Here is a 27,586-nt window from a genome sequence, read left to right on the forward strand (position 1 = left end):
CTGTATTATTTTGAGTTAGCTTGCAAACAAATTTGCAGTATTGAAAAATACGCTTGTAACTAAATGGTTATATTTCAAATAACCATTGTTGTTTATCCCAGGCATTTGATCTGCAATACCACTCTTCTACAACTTTAGTATGTTTCTGCTAAACCATGTGAAATTAACTAATTAGCCCATCAAATATATGACACTGATCACTAGAGCTCAGCATCATTCCTTCATTGTATTAATTTATATTAATTTCTAAGCAATTCAAATGGCTTCAATGTTCAATGAAGATTAATAAATCACACTTCCTGATGTCCATAAAGATCATGTGCTAACTTTGTTTATTTATCATAGTAAGTAGGAGAAGTAGTTCTCCTACTTACTACCAAGTAGTACTAAGTTTTGACTTTTCCCTCAAAGCTCTGTTTCCTGAAGAAGGAAAAGACAAGGAGGTTAGTCCCGAATCCATCCCAGTAACACCACAGAGGAACTGTGCTTCTATATTCAGGGTTACATTTTTCCTGCTTGTCAGAAAATACATAAGCTTTGCTGATTTTTGATGCTGGGTTTTAAAATATACTTTGAGTATATAAAAATCCCATCATTTATAAGGAGACAATCAGTTTTAATTAGGGTATTTCCAGTGGAGTGTGGATTGCGCCGTACTTCCCTCCGGTATCTGTTGCACTGGGTTTGGTTTTGTTGGATTAGGGGATGGGGCCTGTGCTTCATGAGAAGCCACTCCTCCTCTCTTTATGTTCAGTCCTCTCTGCAGTTTGCCTTAAGCATAAAACACTCCACTGGCTCTGCAAGCATCAAGTTCCCAGTGATTTGTTGTCCTGGCTGGTCTTGCTGTGCCATTACCATTGTTGATTTCATTGATTCATTCATTAATCCATTCTCCCCACAGACATTCACTGGGCACCTAATAGGTGGCTGATGTCTTTCCAGAATAGAAAGATAAAACTTCTTTATTTTGTAGACTTCACGTCTTTGGTGGTATCACCCTCATTTATTTATTATCACTTCTCTTTCCAGTCGTCCTGAAGTGGCTCCCTCCTGTTCCTCGGCCCATCCATAAAAAGTTGATGTTATTTATGACACTTTCTTCAACTCTTCTTTAATCCATATATTCTCTCCAAAGACTTCATGCAATCAATTATATCTGTTAATTCATTTCAAATATAGTCTTGTCCAAAGGGCTTCCATATTCATAGCACTGGGACAAATTGTTCTTTTGGTCTATAAATCAAAATTTTCAAATTCTATACTCATTAACTTCGATATTCCATAATCTTCTTAAAAATATTTTAAGTAGTTCCCAAATCAACTCCTTCTTAGTTTCTTCTTCTTGACTTTCTGTCTCTATTAGTTTTGTCACCAAATTCCATTCCTCCACTTACAACCATAGCAGCGTTCATCTACACCCAGTATTCCTTGCTTGTTCCCACTGTGTCGGCCCCAGTCCTCACCCTGCTTCAGGGCTACCTGTGTGTCTGTCACTTCCCTTAAGCCTCACCCCTGACTTCCATGTTTTCTTAAATAATATGACTTTGTCTAAGTAATATCCACTTACTGATATTGTTAGATTATTAGATTGCAAATATTAGCAATTAATGTTTTTCTATGAAAAATAAAAATGTGGTTCTATCAAGCTCCAGTCTAAATAGGCAAATTCTATTCCTCTATTGTTTCAACTTGTTTAAATTGATATTTATATTTAAATAGCTTTTAAATGGTTGCATTACTATTTTGTGTGCTGTTAATGTATTTTCAAGGAGATACATTAACAACACACAAAATAGTAAAGCAACAATTTACATATCCTTTGCTTTGTAGAAGCTTTTTAACTTGACGTGATCCAATTTGTACATTTTTCCTTTTTTCAAAGAGACACATTAATACATTTGTATTAATACATTTGTATAGATGCAGTAGTCTTATGCTTTAAAATTTTCCCTGTAGTCTTCACAGCTGTTGATAATTCCTTTCCAAAAGTAGAGTAAGTACTCAAACCTCCTCTTACAACAGACAGGCACATCCATGTGTCCCTTTTTTGTTTTCTTGGGAGCAGTTCTTCTAGGTCCTTCTTCCACTGTTCCGGTATGGTCTGTTTATTTCCAGTCTGCTGCACACTTGCTGTCTGGAGATTTCTCCTCATCGTTGCTGTGAAATCCCCCTGCTCTCTGCTGTGCTGGGTCCCTTGCTTCCTGGCTCTGAGTCTGCCTTGACATGCTCCAAAAAGTCTGCTTCCCATCCTCCAAAAGCCTAGTGAGGAAGGGTCTATGGGCTGGGAATTTACTGAACTCTAACCCGTCTAAAAAGTCTAACTTAATCTTTAATTTTTATGTATTTGCCATTTTTTTACTTTTTTAAAAAATTTTTGTGGGTACCTAGTAGGTGTATATACTTATGGAGTACATGAGATATTTTGGTACAGGTGTGCAATGTGTAATAATCACATCATTCTGTGGGTTGTCTCTTTACTTTGTTGATTGTATCCTTTGTTGTGCAGAAGCTTTTTGACTTAATGTGATCCCATTTGTCCATTTTTGCTTTCGTTGCCTGTGCTTGTGGGATATTGCTCAAAAAAAATTTGTCCAGATCAATGTCCTAGAGAGTTCCCCCAATGCTTTTTGTAGCAGTTACATAGTTTGTGGCCTTAGATTTAAGTTTTTAACTCATTTTGATTTGATTTTTATATATGGTGAGAGATAGAGGTCTAGTTTCATTCTTCTGCTTGTGGATATCCGGTTTTCCCAGCACCATTTATTCAAGAAACCACCTTTTCCTCAGTGTATGTTCTTGGCAACTTTGTCCAAAATGAGTTCACTGTAGGTTCATGGATTTGATTCTGGATTTTCTACTCTGTTCCATTGGTCTATGTGTCTGTGTTCTTGCTGGTACCATGCTGTTTCAGTTATTATTGCTCTGTGGCATAATTTGAAAGCAGGTAATGTGATTCTTCCAGTTTGCTTTTTGTTTTGTTTTGTTTAATTTTGCTTAGGCTTTGGCTGCTCTGGGCCTTCCATGGTTTCATATAAATTTTAGGATAGTTTTTTTTTTTATTTCTGTGAAAAATGTCATTGGTATTTTGATAGGGATTGCATTGAATAATGTGGTAGTATTATATAATAGTAGATGGCTTTGGATAATATGGACGTTTTAACAATACTGGTTCTTCCAATTAATAAACATAAATATTTTTCCCTTTTATGGTGTTTGCTTCAATGTTGTTCATCAGTGTTTTATAGTTTTCATTATAGAGATCTTTCACTTTTTTGGTTAAGTTAATTCATAAGTATTTAATTTTATGTGTGGCTATTGTAAATGGGATTACTTTTTTTATTTCTTTTTCACATTGTTCAACGCTGGCATTTAGAAATGCTACTGATTTTTGTGTGTCCATTTTGTATCCTGCAATTTTACTGAATTTATCAGTTCTAATAGTTTTTGGGTGGAGTATTAGGTTTTTCCAAATATATCATATCATCTACAAACAAGGATGATTTCACTTTTTCCTTTCTAATTTGGATGCCCTTTCTTTCTTTCTTTCTTTTTGTTGTCTGATTGTTCTAGCTAGGGCTTCCAGTACTAGGTTGAATCACTGATGACAGAGAAGATCTTTATAATGTTCCAGATCTAAGAGGAAAGGCTTTCTATTTTCCCCCATTCAGTATGACACTGAGTGGTCTATCATATATGGCATTTATTATGTTGAGATATGTTCCTTCTATACCTAGTATTTTAGGGTTTTTACCCTGAAACAATGTTGAACTTTATCCAATGCTTTTTTGGCATTAATTGAAATGATCATATCTTTTTTGTCCTTTATTCCGTTGATCTGATGTATTGCATTGATAGATTTGCATATGTTGAACCATCCTTGCATCCCAGGGATAAATCCCACTTGGTCATAATGAATAATCTTTTTAATGCATTGTTGAATTCGGTTTGCTAGTATTTTGTTGAGGATTTTTGCATCAATATTCATCAGAGATATTGGCCTTTAGTTTTAGTTTTTGCTTTTTTTTTTTCTTGGAGACAGACTCTCACTCTGTCACCCAGACTGGAGTGCAATGCCACAGTCTCGGCTCACCAGAACCTCCACCTTCTGGGTTCAAGTGATTCTCATGCCTCAGCTTATCAAGTAGGTGAAACTAAAGGCATGCGCCACCATGCCTGGTGAATTTTTGTATTTTTGGTATAGACAGGGTTTCACCATGTTGGCCAGGCTGATCTCAAACTTCTGGCCTCAAGCAATCTGCCCTCCTCAGCCTCCCCAAAGTGCTGGGATTATAGGCATGAGCCTCTGCACCTGGCCTTTTTTTTTTTTGATTTGTCTTTTTCTGGTTTTGGTATCAGGGTAATACTGGCCTTGTAGATTGAGTTTGGAAGTATTCATTCTTTCTCTATTTTTTGAAATAGTTTGAGCAGGATTGATATTAATTCATTAAATGTTTGGTAAAATTCAGCAGTGAAGTCATTGGGTTCTGGGCTTACTTTACTGAGTGACTTTTTATTATGGCTTGGATTTTGTTATTGTTGGTCTGTTCAGGATTTGGATTTCTTTGTGGTTTGATCTTTGTAGATTGTATGTGTCTAGGAATGTATTCACTTCTTCCAGATTTTCCAATTTATTGCCATATCATTGTTTGTAGTAGCCACTAATGATCCTTTGAATTTCTGTGGTATCAGTTATAATGTCTCCTTTTTCATCTCTGATTTCATTTATTTGGACTTTTCTCTTTTTTCCTTAGTCTGGCTAAAGGTTTATAAATTTTTTTTTATCTTTTCAAAAAAACTTTTTTTGATATTTTACATTATTTTCTTCATGTGAAATTCATTTATGTCTGCTCTGATCTTTATTATTTCATTTCTTCTCCTAATTTTGGTTCAGTTTGCTCTTGCTTTTCTAGTTCTTTAAGATGCATCATTAGGTTATTTATTTGAAGTTTTTCTTATTTTTTGATGTAGGCATTTACAGCTATAAATTTCACTCAGTACTGCTTTCCTGTATCTCATTAATTCTGGTATGATTTGTTTCTATTATCATTTATCTCAAGAAATTTATTAGTTTCCTTTTTAATTTCTTCATTGACCCACTGGTCATTCAGGATCATTTTGTTTAATTTCCATGTGTTTGCATAGTTTCCAAAATTCCTCTTGTTATGGATTTCTATTTTTATTCCATTGTGGTTAAAGAAGATGCTTGTTATTCTTTCAATTTTTCTAAATGTTTTAAGGCTTGTTTTTTGGTCTAACATGTGGCCTAACCTTGAGAAAGATCCATGTGCTGAGGGAATATGTATTCTGTAGCTGTTGGATGAAATGTTCTGTAAATATCTATTAGGTTCATTTGTTGTATAGTGCAGATTAAGTCTGCTATTTCTTTGTTGATTTTCTGTCTGGATGATCTGTCCAAAGCTGAAAGCAGAGTGTTAAAGTCTCCAGCAATTATTGTATCAGGGCCTAACTCTCTCTTTAGTGCTAATAATATTTGCTTTATGTATCTGGGTCCTCCAGTGTTGAGTGAATATCTATTTACAACCATTATATCCTCTTGCTGAATTTATCCCTTTAACATTATGTAATGACCATGTACATCTGATTGGAAGTTCTGCTTTCATGTTGGGCTAGATCCAGTCGTTAATGGTACTATACATGCCCATGTCTATGGATCTTCATTTTGATTCGGTCAGTTTCCTCAGACAATCATTCCCTGACTCTGGCCTGGAATCACAATTCTGGCTGTCAGAATCCTGGGAAGTAAGAAGAAAGCAGAGAGGGACAGAACCCCATCTTTCAGCCCCTGACTTTGCATCATTGCATCTCACTTCTACATTTCGGTCTTTCTGATGGTCTTCATTGCCAGAGCATCTCCCCCAAAGCATCCCAGAAAATGCCTGAAAAATTCAAATGTTAACTTGTGGCAAGTGGCAATCCCAGATTAAATGGTAGTAAGTCACAAAATGAACCAAAATGCCCAGAGTCACTCTCAATTTAGATATGCTGGATGCAGAAGTTTCTGTAATTCCATACAGTTCCATTCCTTCCCTCCCTCATATAATATTATTTCTCTGTAACAGATATAATATCATGGGCACTGGGATTCAAAGACTAATTTTTCTATCAGATTAGCAATCTGCACAAAAGAGGGACCTTAGCTCTTGAATTTTCCAGCAAAAAAGCTTTTTGAAATTCATTTCTTTTCATGGCATGTGCCAGTCCTTGTCATGTTGCATCAGCCTCTCTCTATAGATGTGCCTGCCTCTTACAGATGAGTCTTGGTGTTCTGCCTGAGCCCTTTACACACATAACCAGTTCTATCTCAGGCCTGGCCTCTGGAGCCCTGCCTGGAGCGAGGACATGTACCCAGGGTCCCCAGCTTCTCCTTAGTGGACTGTGCTCTGAGGTGGGGGTACTTGCTAGCTGTGTTGTCAGGAGAAGTCCTGGGATGGGGAACCTTCAGCTGTGTTCCCCTTATGAAAATCCCATTTGAACCCTTCCTCTGCTTTAGAGCTTCCTATGCCCTTGCTAGCATTTCCTTTAGTTTATAAGAAATAATTTGTGATTTGTGGCATTATCAATGACTAAAAGGATGTGGGGGGAGCCTATAGTTGTGTATTTTAAGCATTTTATCGTAACAAGTTGAACATACACAAAAATAGGAAAAAAAAAATCAAATTGTTCACCCACACAGATCCCCAAACTTAAAATATTACCAGATCATCTTCCTCTTTTTAAATATTTTTTCTTTTTTTTTTTGGCTGAAGCATTTTAAAGCAAATCAGAGATATCATATCATTTCAAGGTAATATCTCACATTACCTACGTCTTTATACTGAGAGTGGGTTTCTTAGGTTTTTCCTTTTTTTTTTTCCCTAATCTGACAGTCTCCTTTTTTAAAAGATATATTTTTAAAAGATACTGACTATTCACTGAAGGGTGGCAGGTGGGAAGGAGGAAGTATACAGAAAGAAGGGTTCTGTCCCATGAATTTAATTAGTTCAGATGGTCTAATGATTGTTCTATATGTGCATTTTAGTTCATATTGCTGTGTATGAAAGGATAAAAAAGTCCAAGTCCTAATACTCGACATATGTTAAAAGTAGAGGTAGTAATATTACCACCCCTTTATAAATGTCCTTGGTTTGTTTTTAGGAAGGCCTGTCTTCCAAGAATGACCTTTGTTACTCTACCTCTTGGAGTTGGACATAGTTCTGTACCCAGTCACTGGGATAGTGGAAGAGGGCGAAGAGGAGGGGTAAAGAGAAGAGCTCTTTTTAGGACCTCCATAGCTAGAAGATGGTTTCAGATGACAACCATAGGTCTGTATGAGCATTTTTAGTAAAGTGTTTATTGTGGAAAAATTCACTATTTTCCAACTTCTAAGTTTTATAGATGTTCTGAGGTGGCAATGTATGATAAAAGCAGAGCTAGTGAATTAGCCAACTTGTAAATACGTTTTTGTTATAACTGATGGAAAAGGACCATATTGGATATGGAATTGTTAGACCACCTCTGAGAAGTTTATGTCAGGACTTGTTGATTAGGTGAGCAGTAGAGAAACAAAAGGAAGTATAAGAGGAGAGGAGTAAGCAACGTGTTCATATTTATATTTTGAGGATAGCCAGTGATGTATGTGCATCTTTTTTGGCTGTACCATAGGAATACATTAAGTAATTCAGTAGAAACACACCTTCTTGCTAATATCTGAATAGCATAGATCTGATAATGAATTACCTTAGAAACATACTTAGTTTAAATTGTTGTTTTATGGTTCACTTTAATTGAGCATTAAGTGAATATTTTAATCAGAAAATTAATATTTTAATCAGAACTTTGCAAATACTTTTATCTAGAGACCTGTGATCATTTTTGTTTTCTATGAAATTTTTGTTCTGAAAAAGGCAATATTGCATTTTTTTCCTAATAGACTGAGTTGATGTAGCATATTATTGGTTATCAAAATATTCACATACCTTTGATTTTTGAATTGGTAAATAGACAAGATGTGTGAAAACAGCATGACATATACTATATAATCTCAACTCCGTAAAATTAGATCTTGCATCTATACACACACAGGACCTAGAAGGATACATCGAACTGTGAACTACATGTGGTTGTGAATGAGTTTGCTTTTTTCTTCTGTTTTTCAAGTTCTTATAATGCACATATTCACTTAAAAATATATAGGTTAAAAAACTAATGACAAAAAGATATAATACAAGTATCTATATCAATAAAAATGAATACAATGTAAATATGACTGTGTCACATCTATCTTCTTATTAACTGTTTTCCATCATGTGTTGTCCTGTCTGTTCTTTTACCACTTTCTTTCTCTTTTCTTGTCTTTTGTAGATTAATTTTTTTATTTTTAATAATTCCATTGTGGCCACTATTGTATTACTAATAATACATATTTTGAAGAATTTTCTAGTATTTATGTTATGTATCTTAACTTATGGCAGTACTCCTTCAAAATGTATCACTTGATCTATATTGGGAGATACAAATATTATAGGTTTATTTTCTTCATTCTATATTTTGTTCTATTTTATTTCTGTATATATTATACATTTCATACATTTCTATTTCTACACGTTAGAAATTTCAATATATTTATATAATTTTTCTTTAGATAGTCAATTATCTTTTAAAGTGATGAAAAGCAAATTAAGGATTTCTCTTATTTGTACTCTCATATTTGCAAATCATATATCTGATAAGGAACTTTCATTCTAAATGTATGAATAACTCCTACAACTAAAAAATTTAAATTTTCAAACAATCAAGAATTAGGCAAAAATTCTGAAGAGCTACTTCTCTAAAGAAGATATACACGTGGCCAGTAAGCAAATACAAGATACTCAACTTCATTCGCTATTAAGAAAATGCACACCAAAACCATGAAACACCACTTCACCCCGTTAGAATGGCTAAATATAAAAGATGGATAACAAATTTTGGAAAGGTTGTGGAAAAAAATGAAAAGCTTATACATTGCTTATGAGGATGCAGAATATTTCAGCCTTTTTGAAAAGTTGTTTGGCAGTATCTCCAAAGTTTAAACAAAGAGTTACCATATGACACATCAATTTCACTGCTAGTTATATACCCAAGAGAAATGAAAAAAATATAGCTACACAAAGACTAGCAAATTAATGTATGTAGCAGCATTTTTTTGTAACAGCCAAACAGTAAAACTACCCAAATGTCCATTACTTGATGACTGAATGAGTAAAATGTAATACATATACACCATGGAATATTATTAGGCAACCAAAAGGAATAAAGTACTGATGCACGCTACGACATAGGTAAACCTTGCTCTGATTCCATTCCCACAAAATGTCCAGAATAGGCAAGTCAATAGAGATTGAATGTAACTAGTGATTGTCCAGGTCTGGGCTGTGAGATGGATTGGGCTTTATTGCTCATCGGTATGAAGATTTTGATGGAAGTGATAGAAAGCTTTAAAAGTAGTTATGGTAATGGTTACACATCTGCAACTATATTGATATATCCTTGTTATACAGTGGATTCTGAGCTTTAAATGGGTGAGTTGTGTGTTATGTGAATTATTTCTCGGTAGAGCTGCTAAAGAAAAAGAGGTCATTTCAATGACACACAATATTCAATTGGCACACAATGCTGAACAAAGCAAGCAACAATTTACGTAGATGTTTTGCCATGCATAACACAAATTTACGATTACTTAGCCGGAGATAGATACCTTCCTTGTCAGAGATTCCTTCAACACAGTCAATTTTATGTTCTGTTGTTTGCATTCCTTACTCGTGGGTACCTGTGTTTAGACAGGACTCTCTTTGTTGCAGATTATAGAAATCCAGTTCAAGTTACTCTAAAGAAATGAATATTAATCTGCTCATGTGACTGAAACAGACAGACAGAGGTGACGTGCCTTCCATCTTGTGCCCATTGCGCTTCCCAGGTGAACTCTGCCGTGCTGCAAACCTACACGTCCTAACCTGCATGGCCAGAGCAGTGCAAAGACGTTTTCTACCCAAAAGCTCTGTTTTTATGCTATAGGATTTTTTGTTTGTTTGTTTTTTGTTTTTGTTTTTGTTTTTGAGAAGGAGTCTTGCTGTGTGGCCCAGGCTGGAGTGCAGTGGCGCTATCTCGGCTCATAGCAAGCTCCGCCTCCCGGGTTCGCGCCATTCTCCTGCCTCAGCCTCCTGAGTAGCTGGGACTACAGGCACTCGCCACCACGCCCAGCTAAATTTTGTTTTTGTACTTTTAGTAGAGATGGGGTTTCACCGTGTTAGCCAGGATGGTCTCGATATCCTGACCACGTGATCCGCCCGCCTCGGCCTTCCAAATTGCTGGGAATACAGGCGTGAACCACCACGCCTGGCCTATGCTATAGGTCTTATGCTATAACTACTTAAGTTCCTGACAAGACTTTACATAGTTGCATAGCCAGTTCTCATTTAAAAAATTCAACAAGGAGAGATACTAAGAAGGGAGAAAACAAATCTGTCTACTAGCAAGGTAAAGAATGCCGATCGGTTACGTTCCTGTCTGCTCATAGCTTGAAGTTAATTGAGAAGTGAGGTGTAAGAATCATAAAAATAGAAATAACAGCTTAAATGAAATTAAAGCTTAAACAATAAAATATTATATTAATATAATTACAGGGAATAGCATCTATTATAAAAATTATAATAAAATTAAAGCTGTTGAATAACAGCTTAAATAAAATTAAAGCTAATTGGAGAGTGAGGTTGAGATGTATGGCCAAATGACCTTCATATGACTGTCCTGGACAAGCATCAACTGTAGGTGAAATCATCTCTGTGTTGTAGAGGAAGCCAAGCTACACTGGGGAGGAGAGCTCTTGGGGTGCCCTCCCTCATCTCACCAACCTGCCCCCCACCACCCTAGTCTTCTTTGGGGGAGGAGTAAGAAAAGGAATGTTTAAAAATTATAATAACTCTCTCTATACTTTTGTCTTCTGAGGAGGGGCACTTTTCTTTCCCTTCATGGAAAAGTTAGACATTTGGTAAGTTTTTCTGATACTACCCAGAACAGAAAGAAATGAGTACATTTACAGTTGGCCCTCTATATTTGTGGATTCTGATTTTGCAGATTCAATTAGTCATGGATGGAAAATATTCAGAACAAAAGGGATGATGTGTCTGTACTGAACATGCATGGACATTTTTTCTTGTAATCATTTCCTAAACAATATAGTCCAACAACTATTTACATAGAATTTACCGTGTATTAGGTGTTACAAGTAATCCAGAAATGACTTAAATTATACAGGAGAATGTGTGCAAAAATATTTATATCAGAAACTTGAGCAATCACAGATTTCGGTATCCACAGGGGTCTTGCAACCAATCCCCACAGGTACCAAAAAACAGCTGTCTTCAAAAGTTGGCTCAGCTAAGGGACATACAAGTACGCATGTGAAGTACAGAAACATAGATGCACACACATCACTGTCAGCATGGCTTTCATTCTGTTCTCACACAGAAAAATGATGGGAACTCACTCTTACTCTTCTGTTTGCATGGGTGTCCTGGAGGAAATGTTTGAATCTGACACAAATAACTGTTGCTGTGTAAAGAGTTTTATTAACTACATTGATGGTGCTTTGATATATGTTATTGTATCTTAAAACCATGAAACAGACTTTAATTTGGCTAAATCAAATAATCATGATGGGGTGACTAAATATCATTGTAACGCAGCATAATAGTGCTGATCTAAATTGAATTATAGAGGTCTCAGAATTAAAAATCAACTATGCTGCAATATTTCAGAAAAGTGATTAGCTTGTAATGAATGTAAAATTAAAGAGCTCTTCCCTTTAATTTAAATGTCTTTGAAATTAAAGTTCATTTTCCACTTAAGAACCAACTAGTTCTTTAAACATTAGTAATTATAAACTAGCCATTAATTTTAAATGAACAGCAAAAGATACTATCATTGTCATTATTATTATGATTTTATCTTTTGATGTCTCAGAATGTGTTGAAATAGTGTTAACAGTGACTTTCCTCATTTCTCAAAGAACATAAACTACAAAAAGACTATCAAAAATATAAAAATAGGTAAGAAAAGCACATTTCTATAGATCAGTCTCTCTCTGGGAAATAGATTCATATATTTGGGGCTCAAAATTTAATGTAATAAAAACCTTCTTGATTAAATTTTCTATGACTTCACTCTTTAAAATTTAAAATTTTGGATAATCCTAACTGTAAGTAATTAAATAGTATCAATATAAAGGAAATTAATTAAAATATACTGTCAGCTAGTTCCATAATTCATATTTTGACTGTGAACTCAATCCCAATTACTCAAAAAACAATGATTGAACAAAATGTATTCCTAGTTTCACATCACAAATATATTTTAATGTGAAATGAAATTGTTTTAAATTTGAAAAGCTAGAAAAATATTTAAAATGTGACCTACAAAGTTAAAAAAAAATCTGAAACTTTCCAAAACGTTATTTAGTGACATATTGATACTAAAAAGAGTACCTAATTTTTATACTCAGTGGATGTCATTGTTGACTATTCTTGGCTTTTTTATCATCCATATATTTGAATGACTAAATAAGAATGGATAGGTAATTTGCCAGCTATTAAATATATAGACAAAACAATGACTTAATCATCCTCAGTATATATAATTTATTTCTTCCTTCAGTTCTCAACACACTGCTTTTATTTTCCCTTTCTGATTCTTATGTTTTATATCAACTTTAAATTATCAAGTAATAACAATAGTAAGGAACCTTATTTACCACTTACATACTACTTTAAGGTGGTTTATATACTTTTCTCATTGCTACGGCACTCGATGTGAGAAAATCCTTTTCTTTCATAATTTTAAAGAACGAACTGTAAGTCAGAGAATCTTATGACCTACCAAAATACAGAACTAGAAAGTTTGGAGGTTAGTCTGATGCCCAACGTATGTGGACCCACATTCAGTCTTCTTTCCTCTGCAAGTCCTGTCTCTCTTGTTTACATTTAATGAAAGTACAGTTATAGCTAAACTTTAAAAGACCTGCTTTCTAGTTTAATCCAGAGTCAGCAAATAAACTGACTATAAGAATGACAGGGTGAAATAATGGCTGTTTTCAAGACAACCTCAGCAATGACTGGATAACACATGCTGTGGGGTTTGTTATGTTGATGATTGACAGTGAGAGAATTAGAATAGAGTTTCTAGAATTATTCTCAGACAAAGGCAAACAAAATGGACACTAGTGAGAAAGACTGAAACCCGAGGTAGTTGAAGGAAATTTTAATAGCACACATAGCTTCTTTGAAGTCTATTAAAGCAGAAGAACTGCTATCCAAGTTACTCAGAAAATTTGCCAATGAGTTTATGAACATATTCTTGAAATGAGTTGAGAAAACTTGGTGAAGTTCTGTAAGTTTTTTAAAGTTTGACAAATAATCATTACACTTTGAAAAGTTGGACAAAGATTGTGCTTACTGCTGATGTGTAGTATAATATTGCCTTCTTGTCTAAGGAACACATCATTAAAGCTGAAAGATGGTTCCTTAGAGGAGGCGGTGAATATAGGCCCACAAACAACAAATCATGTCAGACTAGGCATTTGTGGACAAGATTTAGAAAAGTGCAAGATCAAAATGATGGATTAGTAGCTGATTGAAAAACTCAACCCAAAGTGGTGATTAATGGATAGATGTCGACGTTAAGGTGGTTTCCAGTAGGGTGCCACGGGCTTTATCCTTGGCTATGTCCTTTTCAACCTTTTATTAATCATTTGAATAAAAATATAAAAGGCATGACCATCTAATCTGTGCAGGACCAGTAGCAAGGATATATAGCAATTGTGTGAAATGACAAGCTAAACAATAAGGGATTTTACATAATGCCTTAAAACAATCAGTTCAACAATGTAATGGGCAAAACAAAACAAAAAACCAACAAACAAAAACCCCACAGACATGAATATGTAATCTGCAAAAAAATGGAAGAGTAGTTATTTTAAATGAGGGGAATAGTGACTCCATTCAATTTTATAGTGACCCAAGGATACCTAAAGATCTGTATTTAGGTTATGATGCACACTTTAAAGGAAAACGTCAAATTAGAACACATTGAAAGAAAAACAAAGAGGAAACGTATGTTATATAAAAATTTTAAAAAACATATGTTGTATAAAAAGTATATATAAAACTACTTTTAGTAGCTACTTTTTTTTTTTTCCAGGCAATATCGGTTCACAGTAAAAGATAGGCTGATTGGTTCGCTATAGCTTATAAGATAGTTTGTATTTATTGTGTGCTTATGTATTGACAGAAGGAAGGATGGTGCTTGGAAACTACGAGAAGGCAGATTTATAACCCAGCAGCTCATCAGTATAAAAATGAGTGAGCAGATTCAGTAGGCTGTGAGATGCCATCCATGTTTATGTTCGAATACAAGCCAAATGACTATTTGGGTCAGGAATGGTGTCTCTAGGGAATATCAGCTGCAAGATGTAATTTCCGAGTGCTTTTCATATGTTATTTCTAGCAGCAAAGCCAAGTCAGATACAAAAATGAAATATAAAAGGCAGATAGAACAGCTATTACATTGAGTGCATCAAGAGCTCTATGTAAAAGAAAAATATAAGCTCCATCTCTGTGGTAGACGATATTACAATGTTAAAATATTTGCTGCTTCTCACAGGATTAAGAAAGCAAGTAAGTTTTTGAGAGAGTTGTATTTCCAATAGCCATCAGTTTGAGCCAGAAGAGAGTTTGATGCTTCAGAATTTAAAATAGGCTTTGGTTCACCCAACTTCAAAGGACAAGAAACAGACTGAGAAGACCATCTGGCCCCAGGGAGGATGCATTCTCAATGACCCTCTCAGATGTGACAAAGTAAGATGGTAAAAAAGAGAGAACATCTTCAAAAACAGAACCAAGGGTCATGGAGGGAAAAATATACTGGGAGGAAAGTGTCTAATCCCAGGGTATGCAGTCAGGACCCAAAGAATATTCTCCACCTTAAGGACAGGAGCCTCTCAAAATTCTGCCTAGCAGGTTTCTGGGATTGCTACAGACCAGTGATGGCAGGTCCAGTTGTTCTGTTTTCCCAGTGGGAGCATGTATTGCAGTGCTATTGTTCCTGTTGCTCTCCTGAATACAAAGAGGAGTGAGTCATTGAGGTTGAGTTTGCTTCACGGTCTCCAGACTGGATGAGACAGGCGCACGATGGAGGCTGTGGCTGGGAATTTGGGATTGTTGCCTCGGATTAGGGAGTGTGTATGCTCTGAATGTGGTGGGGGAGCAAAATGATGCCCAGAAAGATAGACAGTGTTTGAGTACACCTTAAAGTGTTCCCTACTCCTCCCTGGGGAAGAAGCATACAGTCATCTCTTGGTATTCATAGGGAATTGGTTCTAGGAGCTCCCTCAGATACCAAAGTCCATGGATGCTAAAATCCCTGTTATAAAATATCACAGTAATTGTATATTACCTATGCACATCATTTACTTTAAATCATCTCTAGGTTACTTGTAATAGTACAATGCCTACATATCAGTTTATTCCAGTGGATTCAAGATAGTACTGGGCATATGGTAAATTTAAGTACTGATTTTTGGGACTTCGTGACGTTTTTTTCTAAATATTTTCAATCTATGGTTGGTAGAATCCGTGGATAGGAACCCATGGATATAGAGGACCCACTGTATTTCCCCATCTCATTGACATCAGCCCTGTCCTTGTAACTTGTTTGGGGCCATAAGAAGAAATGAAAATGACATATTTTCTTCCCGGAAAAAAAATCCGCTTCCTGGAAAAATATCTTTCTCCCTGCTATGAACTGATACTGCTTCAAAGCCCAGGCTGATGTCAAAATGATGTGGAACAGAGGCAGCCAATGTGTTGTAGATATATAGTGTGAGTGAGAAACAATGTCTTGTTGAAAGCCACTGAGATTTTGAGTTGCTTGTTACCACAGCGTAACATAGATTATCTTGACAATGTAATTGTCTATGAGAAAGGAGAATGTTCTATTGAGAGAACAATTTACTTCAACTAAAGAAAAACTGTGAAGCAAATCATCGAGTCCTATAGTGTGTGTATTTTAGATGCTATGGTGTAAAATGCTTTATTATGAGCAAATAAGGCAGCTAGATATTTTATCAAAATTGAAAACTAAAGACAAAATTAAGAGAAGGCAAAGGAGCTTATATACTAATTTATACAAGTAGAAGCAATGTTCTTAAATAAGATTATGCCTTGTTGCCCATCACAAGATACGGACACCACTGCTGAATTCCCTTCATGTGCCACGTAAAGTAGTAAGAATCACTGGTTGTGAAATTATTTCAATGAAAAGATTACCTTTACCTTACTACATATAAATCTCTACATTATAGATAGTGAATATTGGTAGAAGGACAAAGTTGAGATGATAGAATGTTATGAAATAAAAATTGTTACGGAAAATGGTCCTTAGGTAGATGTGGGTGGATTTGATGAAGTGACTATCCAGGAAGGATCAGAGATAAGATGCCTGCCAACCCTGATGAAGGAAGAACTAGAGAAAACTCACCAGAAGATCAGTACTTCCTGCTGCTGGAGTACTTCCTGCTGCTGTGTCCTCACACGGAGGAAGGGGTGAGGCAGCTTTCTGGACTCTCTTTGATAAGGGCGCTTATCCCATTCATGAGGTTTCTCTGCCCTCATAACTGAATTGCTTCTCAAAGTCTCCACCTCCAAATTCCATCACACTGGAGATTGGGTATCAACGTGTGAATGAGAGGGAGGAGCACAAACATTTGATCCATAGTGGAGGGAAAATTAACTTCCAGGGTTACTTCACTGTTTGGTCACAATAGGCATACCTGGGTTACCTTATGATAGCTACTCAACATGGTATCCAGAATTTTCTTTGGAAATTTTCTTAGATCCTTTTAGTAAATTTGGTGCTTAAAGATTTCTGATCTAAATCCTACTATTTGTTTCATCAAAAAACTTGTACAATTGTGTTTTTTAGATTTTACTGAATTTTAATTTACAAAGATAACCTTCTTTTCAAAATAGGCAAACACATTGTTTTTCAAAGGTTTTAGTCACCTTTTTAATATGTGCTTTATTATAAAAGTCAATTCTAGGTTTCTCAGGATAACTTTCAAAAATACTCTTCATGTAGATTTACAATTTTTAAATAATATTTAAAGTAATGCCTCAAACACTTCAGGCAATCTGAATGTGTGTCTGGATATCGAATGCATTAATGTTTTCCTTCCCTAAACAAAATTGCCATCTACAGTAATAAATAACGGTGATCACCTTCCTCATGGCCATTCTCTTTTCTCCATCAAGAGTCATCACTTTTTTTTTCTCCCAGTTCTAATTTCCTTTCTCTATTTTGTATTATGAAATCCCTTGGTGTTTTCTTGTATCAACTTTTAATTTAAAACCATGAATTTAATTAGAGCATAAAATTATTTTTTGAGATCAACAAGATATTGAATTCAGCTCTTTCCAGCAGCGATTCAGGGTTTACTGTATTACAGGCTTCCCTACCTCAAAATAAAACTCAACCCAATAGGTTTGTTTTTCAGAGTCATTTTGAAAAATTGTATTTAGCCTATCAACTAGGTATTTTATTAATTTGTTAGTTTTCACATTTTATATATTTTAGAGAAATTTTTGTTTTATAATTGTATTGTTCTAAGAATAGTTTGACATTGCAATTAGCAATAAAGTGCCACCTTCATCAGGTGACAACGAATACACTTTAGAATATTTTATAATTAACATTTAGACTTTTTGCTTCAGAGGTAATTAGAATTTTATTACAAAGCTTCTAAAGTCATTCAAAATATAATTTTTACTTTCAATAATGGCAAAGTTTGTTTAAATATGTGTTTTAATTTATAACCTTGAAGGATAGTTATTCTTCCAAATTTGGATGCTGAAAATGTCCTAAGATTAATTTATTCTAAAAAGATTTTAAGATATAAGTGAAATGAACTGAGGAGACATCAACAATAGCTAGAAACACCAGTTTGAATAAATAAATTGACATTTAGGTAGGAGCAGAAACAGAACCATGGAAAAAGCCATAAGCCCACTTGAGGACACAACTTCTTACCATGATCCTGCGTGCTCCCCTAACCTTTCCCACTGCCCTTTCCTTCCTCTCAGCCCAGTGAATAGAGTCAGCACAGTCACGCCAGGCTTGGGAAATAATGGGAAGCTGAGGGCAGGTGGGGTAAGCAGCACCTGTACAGAGGCAACACCTTGTACCGCCTAGCTGGACTAAGGACCTTCTGTTTGATGCTGTTCTGCCTCCCCTCTCATGCCCGAGGTCCCTCTCATCCAAGTGGCCCTCATCAGGTTCCTGCCCCCTGGCTGGCATCCAAGCCAGGTAGTTCAACCTTTTTGAAGGTGCTGTGTTGCACAAGGGAGAGGGGGTGGACTATCGGGGCTGATGTCCATCCTGAGCCTCATGCCCCAGTCTGTATCTGCATTGAGCAAAGTGTATCTTTCCTGATTCTCACAGAGGCACATTTGTGGGGGCCCTGGCCAGCCTTCTGTAACCCTAGCTGTCACCCATTTTTGACCTTCTCCTGCCAGCCCCTTTCCCTAAGAACAGGAGTATTCAGTTGCCTTTTTGTTTATGTGGGCTACACCAGAATCTCACCCCTTCTATGTTTCTTGCAGATCTTTGCCTTGACCTTGTGGAACTGTCCAGCCATCTAGCTCCCAAAAGCAATGCTTAAATCATTCCTGAAATCAGATCGGATGCGAGTGACATCAGCTCATTAGCCTTGGGCAAGTTTCCCAACGCCTGTGTAACCAATCCCACATTTCCTCTGGAAATGGGAGAAATAATACCTATCTCTAGGGTCACTGTTAGATTTAAATTTACCCCTGTGTAAAACAGTGCCTTATTCTCTTTTCTTTTATCAATTTAATTTTTATTTTAACTGACAACTGTATATAATTTTATATTTATGGGGTACAAAGTCATGTTTTGATACATATATACATTGCAGAATGGGCGAATCCTGCTGATTAATGTATCCATCACCCCACATACTTACCATGTCTTTGTGGCAAGAACATTTAAAATCCACTGTTCTGTTACTTTTGAAATATACAATACATTATTGTTAACTTTAGTCACCTTGTACAATGGATCACCAGAAGGTATTCCTCCTGCCTAACTGAAACACTGTACCATTTTACCAATACTGCTGTCCTCACCCACCACCACCCTGTCTGCAGTAACCACCATTCTACTCTCTAATTCTGTGAGTTTGAATTTTTTTAGATTTCACGTATAAGTGAGATCATGCAAAATTTGTCTTCCTGTGCCTGCTTTATTTTGCTCAGCATAGTGTACTCTAGATTTGCCCACATTCTAACAATAATGTTATTGGTTCTTTTTTAAGGCTGAATAGTACTCCATTGTGTATACGTATATATGTGTATGTGTATATCATATGCTTACATTATATATATCATATGTATAATATGTAATATGATATATATATTATATGTTTTAATGTTTTAAAGATTTAATGCTTATACTACATGGTATATGAGATATATATGTATACATACACACGTATATATGTGTGTATATCTACATGGTATATGAGATATATATGAGATATATATGCATACATATATACACGTATATATATATGTATACACACACATATATATATCAGATATTTTAATCGCTTCATCTGTTGATGGGCATTTAGGTTCCCATATCTTGGCTACTATGAATAATCCTGTGATGAACATGGGAGTGCAGATATTTCTATTGGGTGTAGATTTCTTTTTATTTTTGAGACAGAGTCTCACTCTGTTGTCCAGGCTGGAGTGCACTGGCGAAATCTCAGATCACTGCAACCTCTGCCTCCTGGGTTCAAGGGATTCTCGTGTCTCAGCCTCCCAAGTAGCTGGGATTACAGGTGTGTACCACCATGCCTGGCTAAGTTTTGTATTTCTGGTAGAGATGGGATTTTGCCATGTTGGCCAGGGTGGTCTTGAACTCCTGACCTCAAGTGATCCACCCACCTTGGCCTCCCAAAGTGCTGGGATTACAGGCATGAGCCACCGCACCCGACCTCAGGTGTAGATTTCATTTTTCTCGGGTATAACCCCAAAAGACAGATTGCTAGGTCTTATTTTAATTCTATTTTCAATTTGCTGAGGAAACTCCACACTGCTTTCCATAATGGCTGCATCAATTTACATTCTCGCTATCTATATACACACTTTCCCTTTTCTCCACGTCCTCACCAATGCTTGTTATCTCTTGCCTTTTAAAAATAATAGCCATCCTAACAGGCGTGAGATGATATCTTATTGTGGTTTTGGTTTCCAGTTCCTTGATGTTGAGAACTTTTCTCATATACTTGCACGTTACTTTTACGGATAAATATCTATTCAGGTCCATTGCCCATTTTTTTGGCCAGGTTATTTGTTATTTTGCTATTGAATGTATGAGCTCCTTATGTATTTTGATTATTAATCTCTTATCGTATATAAGATTCACAAATATTTTCTCCTATTCTGTAGGCTGGCTTTTCATTTTGTTGATTTTCTGTTGCTGTGCAGAAACATTTTAGTTTGATGTTTAGCTTACATTAGTTTCCTTTGATATTTTATTGTTTATGCTCTTTTTTTCCTGAGCTTTTGGTATAATAGCTAAAAAAATTATTGCCCCCACTGCTGGGCATGTATCCAAAAGAAAGGAACTCAGTATGTCAAAGAGACATCTGCACTCTGTGTTTGTTGCAGCATGTACACAATGGCCAAGATTTGGAAGCACCCTAAATATCCATCAACAGACAAATAGATAAAGAAAATGTGGTACACATACACAATGGAGTACTATTCAGCCATAAAAAGAACAACATCCAGTCATTTGCAACAACACCAATGGAATTGGAGGTCATTATGTTAAGTGAAATAAGTCAGGCACAGAAACACAAACATCACATGTTCTTGTTTGTTTGTAGGATCTAAAAATTAAAACAATTGAACACATGGAGGTAGAGAATAGAGGAATGGTTACCAGAGGCTGGGAAGGGTAATAGGGCTCTCAGAGCCGGAGGGTGGGATAGTTACTGGGTACAAAAAAAAATGTTTGCATGAATGAATAAGGCCTAGTATTTGATAGTACAAGAAGGTAACTATGGTCAATAATAATTTAATTGTACATTTTAAAGTAACTAAAAGAGCATAATTGGATTGTTTGTAATACAAGGGATAAATGCTTGAGGGGATGGATACTCCATCTTCCGTGATGTCATTATTACACATTGTGTGATTGTATCAAAGCATCCCCGTAAATATATACACCTCCTATATACCCACAACAATTAAAAATTTAAAATATAAAAATAAATAAAAAATCATTGCCAAAGCTATCCCATGTGTTTTCTTCTAGGAGTTTTACAGTTTCAGGTCTTATGATTTTGTGTATTATCTAAGATTAGTGCACAATTTAATTATTTTGCATGTGGATCTCGTTTAACCAATACCATTTATTGAGGGGAATGTCTTCTCATTGTGTCTTCTTGGTGCCTTTGTTGACAATATACGCTTAGGTTTATGTTGGAGGCTCTCAATATTGTTCCATTGAACTCTGGGTCTGTTTTCATGCCAGTGGCATACTCATTGATTACTATTGCTTTATAATGTAATTTGAAATAAGGAAGTATGGTATTTCCAACTTTTTTTCTTTCTTTCTTTCTTTTTTTTTTTTCTTTGAGACAAACTCTTGCTCTGTTGCCCAGGCTGGAGTGCAATGGCGCGATCTCAGCTCATTGCAACCTCCATCTCCCAGGTTCAAGCGATTCTCCTGCCTCAGTCTCCCGAGTAGCTGGAATTAAGGTGAGTGCCACAATACCCAACTGATTTTTATATTTTTAGTAGAAACAGGGTTTCACCATGTTTGCCAGGCTGGTCTCAAACTCTTGACATCAGGTGATCCAGCCACCTTGGCCTCCCAAAGTGCTGGGATTACAGGCATGAGCCACCGTGCCCGGCCATTCTTTTTCAAATTTATTTTTAATTGACAAATAAACATTTTGTATTTATGGGGTACAATGTGATGTTTTGATATATGCATACTTTGTAGAAAGATTTAATCAAATTAATTAACATATCTATCATCTCACTAACTTACTATTTTTGTAGTGAGAATGTTAAAAATCTCCTCTTTTAGTAATTTTGAAATATTCAATACGTTGAAAATGTGACCAGACAACAGAAACCTTTTATTTTTATACACTTGTGAGACAAAATTTCAGAACCTGTGTGTACTTAAAAATACTTTTGGAAGTTGCTAATTGACACTAGATTTTTAAAATGAATCATAATTTCAGTTTAAAAATTGAGTTCTAACAAAACCAAAGAAATATTGTTCAGACCTATGTGACCTACATAGCTAAACTGCACTCTTTCTCGCCTGTAAGTCCAGTTATTTGTTTATTTTTTGGTTATTGCTGCTAAATTGTTGGTTCACACAAGTATATCACTGCCTTATGCATATTATTTCAGAGAAGTTTATAAATCTTAATGCTGTCTTGGTCCAATCTCGTCTCCTTCCTCTTTCTATAGTTTCTGATATATCTGAGTTATGTTCACTACAGTAGTTTTTTAAGTTGTTTTAAAATTTAATAATATCTTTACAATAAATCAAATTTGTAACTTTAAAATACAATTTAATTCTGTCACATAATGAGTGCTGAGGGTAGGAATTAAAGGTAAGTAGCTGGTTCTCACTCAGTAAAAGAAAGTGTGGAAAAAGACTCAACAGAGGATAGAAGGCAACACATTTACTTTTATTAATACCAATAAATTGCTCCTTACTATAATATTTTAAAAATATTCTTCCCTCTTGAACCCAATGCTTTATTTGTGGCCTGCATTTCCTTGCTATCTGATAGCATCATACATCATTACCTAACAGGTGCATTAGCCAAATACAAGGAAAGCCAGATTTTCTTTCCAGTGCTCCTTCAGTTATGCCACTTGCTGTGATAGAGGCCATGAAATGGGAGGGGCTGATGATTATCCAAGTAGCAGGTGAGCAGGAGAGCAGGTGGGGAGGAAATGGCTTTTTAAAGTAGCTGCAGTAGGAAAACACCATGGGCGTAGTCCCAGCTGAAGAAGACAATGGGAGGAGGTGGCAAGCATAAAATAGCACCTGGAGAGCTCAATTAGTGATAGGCAAGTGTTTGCCCTTGGAGATTCAACACAGTGGGAATGAGATTACAGTATTTGTGACTCTGAAACCAAGAATCAGTAGTATGCAAAAATCTAACCAGGGGATCAGGCAGTGGTTACTAGGAATATCACTGCCGCCTCAACGGGACCTTAAGCACTAGACAGTGGGGTAGAAATAATTTCCTGCCCATAGCAATGGGTGTGAGACATGGAGTATGTGTCAGGAAGCCAACACAACAACTTAGGCTCAAACAATAAACAGGGAGCCAATGTCCAGAATGGGATTAAAATGTATGGGTTGTGATTTCTGAATAAAAAAGAAATTGCTAAGGAAGTTCAAAAGGGGTCTGCATTAAGATAAATTGAGATCAAAGCCCATAGTGCTGGGCTGGGACTCCATCAGGATCCTTCCTGCAGCTGCAAGGTGCCTGAGTCTCAGATGAGGCTGTAACACGGGTAGAGGACAAGGGCTCCCCAGGAACCCTTTTTTGCACTCTCTTGCGAGCACTGACCATCTGCCAATCCACAGTTTTCTCCTGTGATCCTTTTGCTATTCTGGGTCTTCTCATTGCTTCTATAAAATATTCTTCAAATGTATTAACTAAGAGGTTTTTTCTTCTGAAAAAAAGTCCCAGCATGTTGTTTGTTACTTTTATATGCTTATTCTGTTCAACAAAATAATCTTATTTCAAAAAATTTGCTGACTCTCAATTCAGTTTTTAATTCCAGAATTGACATTTTAAAGTTGTACTGAAATCATTTCCAAAGGCTTTGGGATTTATAAAAATATTTATGAAATACGAATAACATCTCTCTTTACTCACAAAAATGAATAGTAAGTGTACCCTAATGTAAAAATATAACTTTTTTTTTACTATGTTGATATTAACTTTTTGAATATTGAATGGTTCTTTAATTCTATTGTACTTTTTAAATGCTTTTAATTCTGATTATTTTATTCAATTACATGTATTGATGGCCTATCATATAGTGGCGTAGTAAGTAGACTTAATGATAGACACAATAATAAATAATATATGACCTAGGAAAGTGTCTTAGTCTGCTAAAGCTACCATAACAAAATACCACAGACTGTGTAGCTTACACAACAGAAATTCATTTTTCACAGTTGTGGGGCTAGAAATCCAAGATCAAAAGGCTGGACAATTTGGATCCTGGTGAGGGCTCTCTTCCTGACTTGCAGATGGCTGCCTTCTTGCTGAGTCCTCACATGGCCTTTCCAAGAGACAGAGAGACAGAGAGAGAGAGAGAGAATAGAACTACTGTGTGCCTCCTTATAAGGACACCAGTCCTATCAGATCAGGGTTCCACCACTATCACTTCCTTTGACTTTAATTACTTCTGTAAAGGCCCCAACTATCACATTGAGGGATAAGGCCTCAACATACACATTTCGGAGGTAGACAAACGCTCAGTTCATAACATAAGGTTAATCATACATTCCTGTTTACCTAAGAAAGTTCTGAATGCTGTGAATATTAATCTGAATTAATTATTAAAAGGACACTTCTCCTTTCACTATGAGAATTGACCTGATGTGCATGATAAATTAAAGTCTCTCCAGACCAAGGCTTCAAGGATTTCAGAGAAGAAGAAGAGCCAATAAAACACACATCAATAGGCTTAATAGAAAAGTTCTGAAAATAGTGTGAGGTCCCATGCAATCAGCTGAATGACATGTTGAGTCAGCTCAACACTTCCGAACCCACTCTTCTTGTTGGTGATTAGGATTAACTTGACTGCACTGTCTAGCTTTGAGGATTAAGCCACAGCATGTGAAAGCCCACAGCAGCCCTGGCACACAGCCGGCATGCAGCACTCCATCATTTGTTTCTTGTGGAGAGTCTTTTCAGTCAGGATGGATCAGAGAAGACTTGTAAAAGATGTAGCTCTTGCTAAGCCTTGAGGTGTGAGTAGACATTTGCTGAGCAGAAAATGAGCAGATCAGAGTGGAAAAACCAGCAACAAGGACAACGGAGTGATGACAGAGAGAGTAGAAAGACTTTAGCAAGGATTCGGGGCCCTCAAGTAGTCTGGTGCTCAGACTGGTGTAGGAGGGAGAAAGGGCAGATTAGTCTATTCCACTTTGCTTTCCAAGGGAAGCAAAGATGGAGATCAAATTCTGAGGACTTAGGCATTGTATCTGAGTTGGGACTGTATTCTGTGTGTAATGTAGGAGCACCTCAAGCTCTGAAGGAAAGTTACATAGCCAAACTGAAGTTTTTTTAAAAAAATTACTCCTACAGAAATATGTTGAACAGATTAGACTTGGGAAAAATCACTGGTAGAGAGAAAAACTATAAGGAGATTTATAATTTTCTTTCTTATTTTTGGCAATTGTAATAAAGTTTTGAGACACTTTTTTGTGCAGTGTTTGTGTTGTTTTTAATTTCAGAGAATCTTTTCTTAGAGAATTGTATTATGAAGAGTGGAATAGACAGGAATACTTAAAACCACACAAAGCTTTCTTAAGCTTCTCTTACATGAGCACAAAATACAAGCTAAATAAATGACCTGTTATCCTTTATGATCCAGGACAGTGTAGTAAACTCTAAAACTTCACAGTCTCATCTTAAGGACTTAAAATTCAAAAAATAAATAAATAAATAAGAAAAAGGAAACATCTCATTCTCACAAGTCTTGTGTTCTATAAATATCAACCTTGGAAAGAAATTAGGTTATTAATTAAATAAATATTAGATAATTTGTATATTATACAGTGTGAGAAATAAAAATTCTCTATATTTTGATTATGTGCATATTTTATGCATAGAAAAGACAAGACATTTGTATACCAATTTGAGTGGTTGAGTTCATACGTTATTTGTATTTTTCATGAAGAGAGTTTCACTTACCTTATTTTATTTATATTTTAAAAATTTCTTCTGGCCAGGTGCGGTGGCTCACACCTATAATTTTGACATTTTGAGAGGCTGAGACAGGTAGATCACTTGAGGTCAGGCATTCGAGACCAGCATGGCCAACATGATGAAACCCTGTCTCTACTAAAAATACAAAAATTAGCTGGGCATGGTGGCTGGCACCTGTAATCCAAGCTACTCAGGAGGCTGAGGCAGGAGAATCACTTGAACCTGGGAGGCGGAAGTTGCAGTCCTCTGAGATCGCGTCATTGCACTCCAGCCTGGGTGATGAGCAAGACTCTTAAAATAATAAATAAAATTTCTTTATTATTTTTTACTTTTAAACTGACAGATAAAATTATATGTATTTATTGTGTGCAACATGATGTCTTGAAGTGTATATCGTATATGCATTGCGGAATGATTCAATCTAGCTAATGAGCATGCATCACCTCACATGTGATCATTTGTGTGCTGAGAACACTTTATATCCACCCCCTTAGCATTTTTCAAGACTGCAACACAAGATTAACTATGGTGGCTATGGTACACAGTAGATCTCTTGAACTTATTCCTCTTAAATCATTGCAATTTTGTATCCTTTGACCAACATCTCCCCAACTCCCCCACCCCCAACCACGAATCCCCTTGTAACCAGTATTCTATTCTCTGCTTTTATATCAGTTTTCTTAGATTCTACATGAGTGAGATCATATGGTATTTGTCCTTCTGTGCCTGGCGTATTTCACTTAATATAATACTCTTCTTTGTGGTTATCTTTCCTAACAATGCATTGCTGTACACTTAGGGCCATTTTAAAATACAAATGTGGAAATCTACTGAGCAATTTATTTTCAAAACGAGTTCATATGGTAACTAAAACCATTTCTGATGGTAAAATTTGTGCACAATTTGAAACCAAATCACCAAATTATTATTTGTTAAAATTAGTATTCAGACAAACACATAGTAGATTATAGGAATAGATCATTTTCCTCTCTTTTCTTCTTTAGCCTTAGCCATTGTCAGAAATAGGATCCAATAAGAAAAGTCCAGGTACGAGGAGATTTGTCTTTACATGCATAGGTGAGTGGGCACATTTGGAATCAAAGGCAATGTTCTAAAGTTCTGAAGATGAGACCGTGATGTTAAGACTAGAGTTTACCGTACTGACGTGGATCATAAAGGATGAGAGGTCATTTATCTAGCTTGTGTTTTATCTATATGTAAACAAATCTCAATAAGGATTTGTAAAACCATTTTTGTAAAAGCTATAATAAATACTTTTGAGAAAAAATTGTTTAGCAGAATTGTTTTAGTAAGTTAAAGAATTTAAAATAATTAGAGAACGGAAAGTTTCAAAGTTGAACTTATTTTGGATAACACTTTTATTCTCTACACTCAAGCTTTGAAAGCTAAAACTCTGTTGCTTCGTAGGTTACTTGGAATTGATTGAACTGTTAAGACGTAAGTTTGTTCTGT

The sequence above is a fragment of the Macaca thibetana genome, chromosome 3 (assembly GCF_024542745.1).
Source record: "Macaca thibetana thibetana isolate TM-01 chromosome 3, ASM2454274v1, whole genome shotgun sequence".
Classification (NCBI taxonomy): Eukaryota; Metazoa; Chordata; class Mammalia; order Primates; family Cercopithecidae; genus Macaca; species Macaca thibetana.